Consider the following 8,823-nt stretch of genomic DNA (forward strand, 5'->3'; position numbering starts at 1 on the left):
TTGTCCGCTTTTCTTCCCAAGAGATTTGCAGGATTTTCCGGAGGCAGCACTGATGGAATCGTTCTAGGAGTTGCATGTGACATCTGTAGACAGTCCACATCTCACACGCGTATAGCAGGGTTGGGAGGACAATAGCTTTATAAACAAGCACCTTGGTCTCCCTTCGGATGTCCCGGTCCTCAAACACTCTCTGCTTCATTTGGAAAAATGCTGCACTCGCAGAGCTCAGGCAGTGTTGTCTTTCAGTGTCGATGTTGACTTTGGTGGAGAGGTGGCTACTAAGGTAGTGAAAATGGTCAACATTTCTAGTGTTACACCATTAAGCTGTATCTCTGGGATTGGAAAGGGATTGGCTGGTGACTGCTGACACAACCACACACACACATACAAACATTGTAGATGTGCTCTTACACACACACTCCTTGCAATGCCCCTCGCCAGCATATGCACCCGTCCTTTCTTACCTCACTCAGTTTCTCCAGATTGGTAACATGACAGTAACACATTGCTGAAGTTTGACTCACAGGACTTGGAAGGATGGATTGGCAGAGGCTGAGCTTGAGAACTTTACTATGCCATCTGCATAGTAACTCTAACCCTTTATTTTGTCCCTCTCACTACCAGGCCAGGCTTGTTTACTTTTTGCAGAGAGCAAAGCCATCCAGGGAGGGGACCACAGCAGCTAGGCTCCCTTGGCTACTTTCCTGGGGGGGGGGGCTTCCCCCTCCTTCTCTTCCTCTTCCCAGGGCTCTTTCTTGCAATGTGATAAAGCCTTTCCTCCCCTCCTGCCTGGGTCCTCCTTGGCTTCCTCCCTCCCCTCCCGCCTGCCTCTCTCTTTCTCTCTTTCTTTCTCTCTCTCTCTCGGCTCCTTTTCACTGAACCTCAGTCAAGGCTGTGGTTGAAGAAAGCAGCAGCCTCCTCCTTCTTAAAGCAAAAGGAGACGCCGCCAAACGATGAACTCCCTGCTTCGAGGGTTTCCCTGAATGCATGGACTTCGCCAGGGTAAGTGCCACTGCATAGCCTTCTACAGTGCCTAGGGCCACCCCTTGCATTCAATACCAGGCGAGGAGATGGGTTTGCCAGTTCCTGGCACAAGTCATGGTTTGTGCTCTCCCTTCCAAGTGCTAACCAGGGCTGGCCCTGCTTAGGGTGCAGCATGAATGCAGCCTGACACCACTGTTGGTCATGGGGGTTCTGTGTGGAAAGTTTGGTCCAATTCTATCGTTGGTGGGGTTCAGAATGCTATTTCATTGTGGGTGAACTATAAATCCCAACAATTACAACTCCCAAATGCAAGGTCTATTTTCTCCAAACTCTACCAGTATTCACATTTGGGCATATTGAGTATTTGTGCCAAGTTTGATCCACATCCATCATTGCTTGAGTCCACAGTGTTCTCTGGATGTAGGTGAACTACAACTCCAAAAACTCAAGGTCAATGTCCACCAGACTTTCCCAGTATTTTCTCTTGCTCATGCGAATTCTGTGTGCCAAGTTTGATTCAATTCCATCATTGGTGGAGTTCAGAAGGCTCTTTAATTTTAGGTGAACTATAAATCCCAGCAACTCCAGCATTACCAAATGACAAAATCAATCACCCCCAACCTCACCAGTATTCAAATTTGGGCGTATCGGGTATTTGTGCCAAATTTGGTCCAGTGACTGAAAATACATCCTGCATATCAGATATTTACATGACGATTCATAACAGTAGCAAAATTACAGTTGTGAAGTAGCAACGTAAATAATGTTATGGTTGGGGGTCACCACAACATGAGGACCTGTACTAAGGTGTCGCAGCATTAGGAAGGTTGAGAACCACTGGTGTAGATGTCTCCCATCCAAGTACTAACCAGGTCTGAGCCTCCTTAGGTCTCCCATCCAAGGCAGATGAGGGACAGGCAGCTGGGGAGCTTGTGGGTCGGATGGGGGAGGGAAGAGGAATAGTGAGGTTTAAATACAATTTTAATTGTATTTATTGTCTTTTAATTGTAATTTAACTCTATATCCACCCCCCCCCCCGGTGGCACAGTGGGTTAAACCGCTGAGCTGCTGAACTTGCTGACTGTAAGGTCGGCAGTTCGAATCTGAGGAGCGGGGTGAGCTCCCGCTGTTAGCCCCAGCTTCTGCCAGCCTAGCAGTTTGAAAACATGCAAGTGTTTTCGAAACATGAACATGCTTATCTAAAGAAGAGAAAGCCATGGACAGAATGAAAAGGGGTAGAAAATAAAAGAAGCAAAGAAGAAGGGAAAAGGAGAGAACCTCATAAAAGATACTGGGAAGTCAATAACTTTATATATTTTTCCCTCTTCTTTACTTTATTTTAATCTACTTTTCCCTGCATGGTGACAATTTTTATGCTTATATTTTGTTTTGTTAATCTTATGGTTATGTTGTTTTTTACTTTGTATGTTTTGTGATGTTACCTGGGAACCGCTCTGAGTCCCCTCGGGGAGATGGAGCAGTATATAAATAAAGTTGTTATTATTATTATTATTATTATTACATCTCTCACTTACTATCCCATAACTCTTTCTACCCCTTTAGGAAAGGTATCACTTTACTGTCCCTTCCCCCCTCTTCCCTTGCTTGCCCCTCAAATCTCTTCTTTTTCTCTTTACTCTTATCTTTAACTGATCTCTATCTATACATATTTACTATTACTCAAAGCTATTTGATATTTTATGGCAACTATATTTTTTAGATTTTTTTTCTTAAATAAAGATTATTTAAAAAAAACATGCAAGTGTGAGTAGATCAATACATCCCACTCCTGCGGGAAGGTAACAACACTCTTTTCAGTCTTGCTGGCCACATGACCTTGGCAGTGTCTATGGACAACCCTGGCTCTTTGGCTTAGAAATGGAGCTTATCACATACCCCCCCCCCCCCGAGTCGGACACAATTCAACTTAATGTTAAGAGAAACCTTTCCCTACCTCTATATCCATACAGGTGTCTATGGACAACGCTGGCTCTTTGGCTTAGAAATGGAGATTACCCCCCCCCCTCCCCCGAGTCAGACACAATTAGACTTAATGTTAGGAGAAACCTTTACCTAACTCTATATCCACACAGTAATATTTTAGTGTTTTTACAGTTTTGAATGTTCTTTTGCTTTGATCAGTTATTGGATTGTGTCTTTGTTCGCCGCTTTGAGTCCCTATGGGGAGAAAGGCAGGATAGAAATACATTTTGCAACAACAACAATCAGGACTGACTTTCCTTAGGTCTCCCATCTATGTACCAACCAAGGCTGTTCTTGCTTAGGTCTCCCATCCAAATACTAACCAGGGCTAATCTTACTTAGCTTCCAAAGTCAGGCAGGAATGAGTACCCAAGGGCTTAGCCATAGACTTTTGTGTTTACATAATTATAATTTATGATAATTTACTATAGAAAGGGGGAAGATGGACACTGATGCAAGAAATGTTCAATGTGTTGTTGACGACTTTCATGGCTGGAATCACTAGGTTGCTGTGCGTTTTCATGTTCCATACATGGAACATCAGGAGAGAATGCTTCTGGAACATGGCCAAACAGCCAGGAAAGCTCACAGCAACCTACTGATGCAAGAGCTGGTCTTGATGTTTCCAAATGTGTGTGTGTGCTGCCTCCTGGTCTTGTTTGGTTTTTCTCAGACAACAGACAGCTGCACAAACCAAGAGGTTGGTGGTTGGAAGCCACTAGCTGACGGCACATGGCCTGCCCTTATGCTCTCTCTCACTTAACGTTTGTTGTTGTTGCTGGGTGCCTTCACTTTCTATCGGACTTAGAGCATCCCGCAGACAATCCTATCACATCTTTTTCTTGGCAAGGTTTATTATGAGGAGGCTTTGCCTTTGTCACCCTCCTTGGCTGAGTGGGGATTTGAACCCGGACTCTAGAGTCCTTGTCCGGCACTCAAATCCATACACCACACTAGGGAGAGAGAGAATAGTTCTGAAGCCTGTGGCTCTCATGATAATTTCTCAGACTTCTATAGCAGATTCAGGCACCATGGCTGCCCTTCTTCTGAGCTGGTCTGTTGCCGACCATCAGATGTGCCATTCACATTTTTGTTCTTTATTCAATTAGGTCCACATTATGTTCTTTTTAAAAATAACATTATTCAGAGAGAGGCAGATTTCTGAATAGCACAGAACTGACTTCTTAGAGAACACTTGAATTTACAGGGCTGAAGTATATGCAGCGAGACATGTGTAAATAAACCCCAGGGAAACCTTGCTGCATAGGAAGGAAAATTTGAAGTGCAATTACAATTTGTATGTAAGGTAAAGGTATAGGTTTCCCCTGACATTAAGTCCAGCCATGTCAGACTTTGGGGGTGGTGCTCATCTCCTTTTCTAATCTGAAGAGCTGGTGTTGTCCGTAGACACCTCCAAGGCCATGACTACATGGAGCACCCTTACCTTCCCGGTTGGCAGAAGCTGGGGCTAACAGTGGGAGCTCACCCCGCTCCCCAGATTTGAATCACCAACCTGAGTTCAGCAGCTCAGTGGTTAAATCCACTTCGCCACTAGGGGGCCCTAATTTGTATGTACACATACATGTATAAAGCTGTGCAAATCTGTAAGAGAAATATTTGTATTAGGAACAACACAAATGTCCTCTAGGTATGCAGACTTTCAGGTTTTCTATAACTCTTCAGTTGGTGAAGAGATTTTTTTCTCCTGATGAAGCATTTTTTCTCCTGTTGAAACATTGCACCCCATGCCAGGGAAAAAGCTGGGTTATTAATCAGTTAATTAAAACATTAGAGATATTTAAGAAATCTTGGAAATCCTTGATAGAATGTTTAGAAATTCTATCAATGATTTGCAGCAAAAGTGGAGCCAAACTGCATTAATTCTACAGCGTAGATGCTCCCTGTGTAACTGATTAGAGAAATGGGCCAAAACTCACAAAACGAAGTTCAACAGTGGCAATTGCAAGATACTCCACTTAGGCAGAAAAATGGAATGCAAAGATACCGAATGGGAGACGCATGACTCATCAACAGTACACATGAAAAAGATCTTGGAGTCCTCATGGACAACAAGTTAAACATGAGCCAACAATGTCATGTGGCAGCTTAAAAAGCCAATGGGATTTTGGCCTGCATCCATAGGAGTCTAGTGTCTATATCCAGGGAAATTATGCTTCCCCTCTATTCTGCCTTGGTCAGACCACACCTAGAATACTGTGTCCGATTCGGGGCACTGCAATTAAAGGGAGACGTTGACAAACTGGAATGTGTCCAGAGGAGGGCGCCTAAAATAATCAAGGTTCTGGAGAACAAGCCCTATGAGGAGTGGCTTAAAAAGCTGGGCATGTTTAGCCTGCAGAAGAGAAGGCTGAGAGGAGACATGATAGCTGTGTATAAATACGTGAGGGGAAGCCATAGGGAAGAAGGAGCAAACTTGTTTTCTACTGCCTTGAAGACTAGGACATGGAACAATGGCTTTGAACTTCAAGAAAGGAGATTCCACCTGAACATGAGGAAGAACTTCCTGACCGCATTCTGAATGTGAACAGAGTTCAGCAGTAGAACTCTCTGCCCCGGAGTGTGGTGGAGGCTCCTTCTTTGGAAGCTTTTAAGCAGGGGCTGAATGTCCATCTGTCAGGGGTGTTTTGAATGCGATTTTCCTGATTCTTGGCAAGGGGGTTGGATTGGATGCCCACAAGGTCTCTTCCAACTCTAAAATTTTTGATTCTGCGTGTTTTGCCCACTTCAGTGAGTCACTGTGCCTTACAAGGGCCCATCATCTTACCTAATTCCATTGGAACAAAGTTTTATTTTTTATTTTTCTCCCCTTGTACAGTATAAGCTGTGCTGTAGCCATTGTGTCTTTTTCAACACGTTGTACACCCAGAGTTTAACTACTAAAGGGCGATGATTGGAAGGATAGAGAATTTCAGAATGGAAGCATTATGCTTTCTAAGGATGGCCCATTGGCAGCCTAGTACTGTTTTATGCGTGTTTACTCAGAAGTCAATCTATTGTGTTTGGGAGGACTTAATTTTAAGAAAACTTGCCTAGTGTCTCAACCAAAGGTTACATTTCTGTGCACAGACTTACCTGGTAGTAAGCTTCACAAGAGATATTCTGACATAGGTACACATGGCTTTGTTTTAGATGCAAAGGAAGACTGTATTTAGAGAATCACTTTGCCGGACACGTTTATGACATGCTTCCCTTACCAGTGTTCCCTGGCAGTTTCTCAGATTGGTTTTTATACTGCTATATAATGCAGTTTGAATGTCATTATATGGTCAATGTAGAAACATATAACGAAGTTCAAACTGTATTATATGGGTCTACACTGAACATGGAATACTGTTCAAACTGCATTATATGACAGTGTAGAACATATTTCCCGGTATGAACCATCTGAACCATCTTGGAGGTTAAGATTGTCTGGGGAGGTCCTGTTCTCGATCGCACCCCCTTCGCAGGTGCGGTTGGTGGGGATGAGAGACAGGGCCTTCTCTGTGGTGGCCCTTTGGCTATGGAACTCCCTCCCCAATGAAATTAGATCAGCCTCCTCCCTCCTGTCCTTCAGAAAGAAAGTGAAGACATGGCTCTGGGACCAAGCCTTTGGATAATAATTCTCAGTGCAATAAGAGTTTATGGAACAATGCAACTGATGGCTGGAATGGTTCCTGGAATATGCCTTTGGATTGTCTGATTTTAATTCACTGTTTTAAGACCAATATGTTTTAATTATTGGTTTTAATGTATATGTTGTATTATCTTATGTGTGTATGGCATCAAATTTTGCCTGTTTTTTCCCTTCTGATATAAATGCAGCAAATAAATAAAATAAATATGCAGTTGTTTATTACTTAGTTCTCCCCATTGCAGCCTGAGTAGACAGTAAGTTGTATTTTTGGATCTATTTGATTAGAAGGCCTTTAGGCTGTGGGATAAAAAAAAAACCAAGGGACAAAAGGAGGAGACTTTGCAGGAAAGCACGAGGGGGTTCATGTACAGGACACGGGGGTCAGTTCTTTAGTTGTTTCAAAGCATTCCTGTGTATAAGGAAGAAGAAAGGCATACATTATTAAACTGGAACTCCATGTGTACATGTGTGAGAGAAGTAAGTTCTCATTTTGTGAGATTAATTAAACAGTATCTGAATTGTTGGATTTGGCAATAGCTTCCACTGTGCTTCGGTTGTGTGTGAGTTTTGATAAAGCCACCAATTTGGTCTTTCAAACTGGAACGGGAGTGGGGAGAAGATGAAGATGCATTCTGAATGTGAACATTTGCCAATTTCATATTTGTACATAAATTTTGAGAATTGGATTTTTTTCAGATCAAATATTATTGTTAACAGTTCTTTTTATTGTTGATTTGCATACAGTAACTTTTGTTTTCTTACACGCAACTCCATGCAGCAATCTATAAAAGTATTGTGTGTATAGAATTTGAATTATGCAAATATACATATGGGATTTTCAAAAAATCTCTGTCAATCTGATCAGGGCTTTGCTTGAATTTTTTTCAGCCTAGCACTCCATTACAGTGGTTGAATGCAGAGGATGGTTTGTCCTTGATGGGGTAACACTTCCCCTGAAGGAGCAGGTTCGCAGCTTGGGGGTGACCTTGGACTCATCCTTGAGCCTGGAACCTCAGGTTTAGCTGGTGGCCAGGGGTGCTTTTGCACAATTAAAACTTGTGCACCAGCTGCGCCCATATCTTGGGAGGTCTGACTTGGCCATGGTGGTCCACACTCTGGTTACATCCTGAATAGACTACTGCAACACACTCTATGTGGGGTTGCCTCTGAAGACTGCTCAGAAGCTTCAGCTAGTCCAACGCTTGGCAGCCAGGTTGTTCACGGGAGTCGGGTATAGAGAGCGTACAACTCCCTTGCCTATTAGCTTCCGAGCACAATTCAGAGACCTGGTTTTAACCTATAAAGCCCTAAATGGTTCTGGCCCAGTTTACCTGTCTGAACGTATCTCCTTCTACGAATCACCAAGGACCTTAAGATCATCCGGGGAGGCCCTGCTCTTGGTCCCACTGCCATCACAGTCGTGTTTGGTGGGGACAAGAGACAGGGCCTTCTCTGTAGTGGCCCCTCAACTGCTGAACTTCCTCCCTAATGAGGTTAGATCTGCCCCCTCCCTCCTGATTTTCTGGAAGAAACTTAAATCCTGGCTATGGGATCAAGCGTTTACAGAAAAGAATGATTTACTAGTGAAGATAAGACTTTATTTGACCGCAATATTTATAACTGTTTTAATGTATACGTTTGTATTTTATGATATGTTTTATATTGTGTCGGCACTGAATGGTTGCCTGTTGGAAACCGTCCTGAGTCCCTCTTTGGAGGTCGAGAAGGACAAGGTATAAATGTTTTAAATAAATAATAAATAAATAAAGGGACAATATAATTCAGTACATTAATACAATTTTGCTCTATAGTCTTTTATTCAGAGCTTAGAAAGATATATTTTGAACTCCCACTCCTGTTTTTTTTTTCTTTGAAGGATGAGACTCCTTAAGATTAAAGACAGAGATCACACACACATATCCTAACATGAGCTGTTAGTGAAACACATGCATGTAGGCCAACTTAACAAGCAGGTAAAACAGATGAAGGTAGCTATCAGACTTGTTTGGGCCAATTTTGTCATTGTTTTACATGAAACATCTGGAAACTGGTGCAAAACACAACACACTGAAGATTACCGGACCCATGAATTTGTTCTGATTACCGTAATAATTGAGCTCCAAAGAAGAACTGACTACTGTTTGCCTTAGGCTTTTGTCCAGTGCTGGCCAAACTACAGCTAATCATCCAGAGAGATGTCAGGAGATTGGGCACTTTCT

Source organism: Anolis sagrei, chromosome 2, assembly GCF_037176765.1.
Source record: "Anolis sagrei isolate rAnoSag1 chromosome 2, rAnoSag1.mat, whole genome shotgun sequence".
In the NCBI taxonomy this organism is placed as follows: Eukaryota; Metazoa; Chordata; class Lepidosauria; order Squamata; family Dactyloidae; genus Anolis; species Anolis sagrei.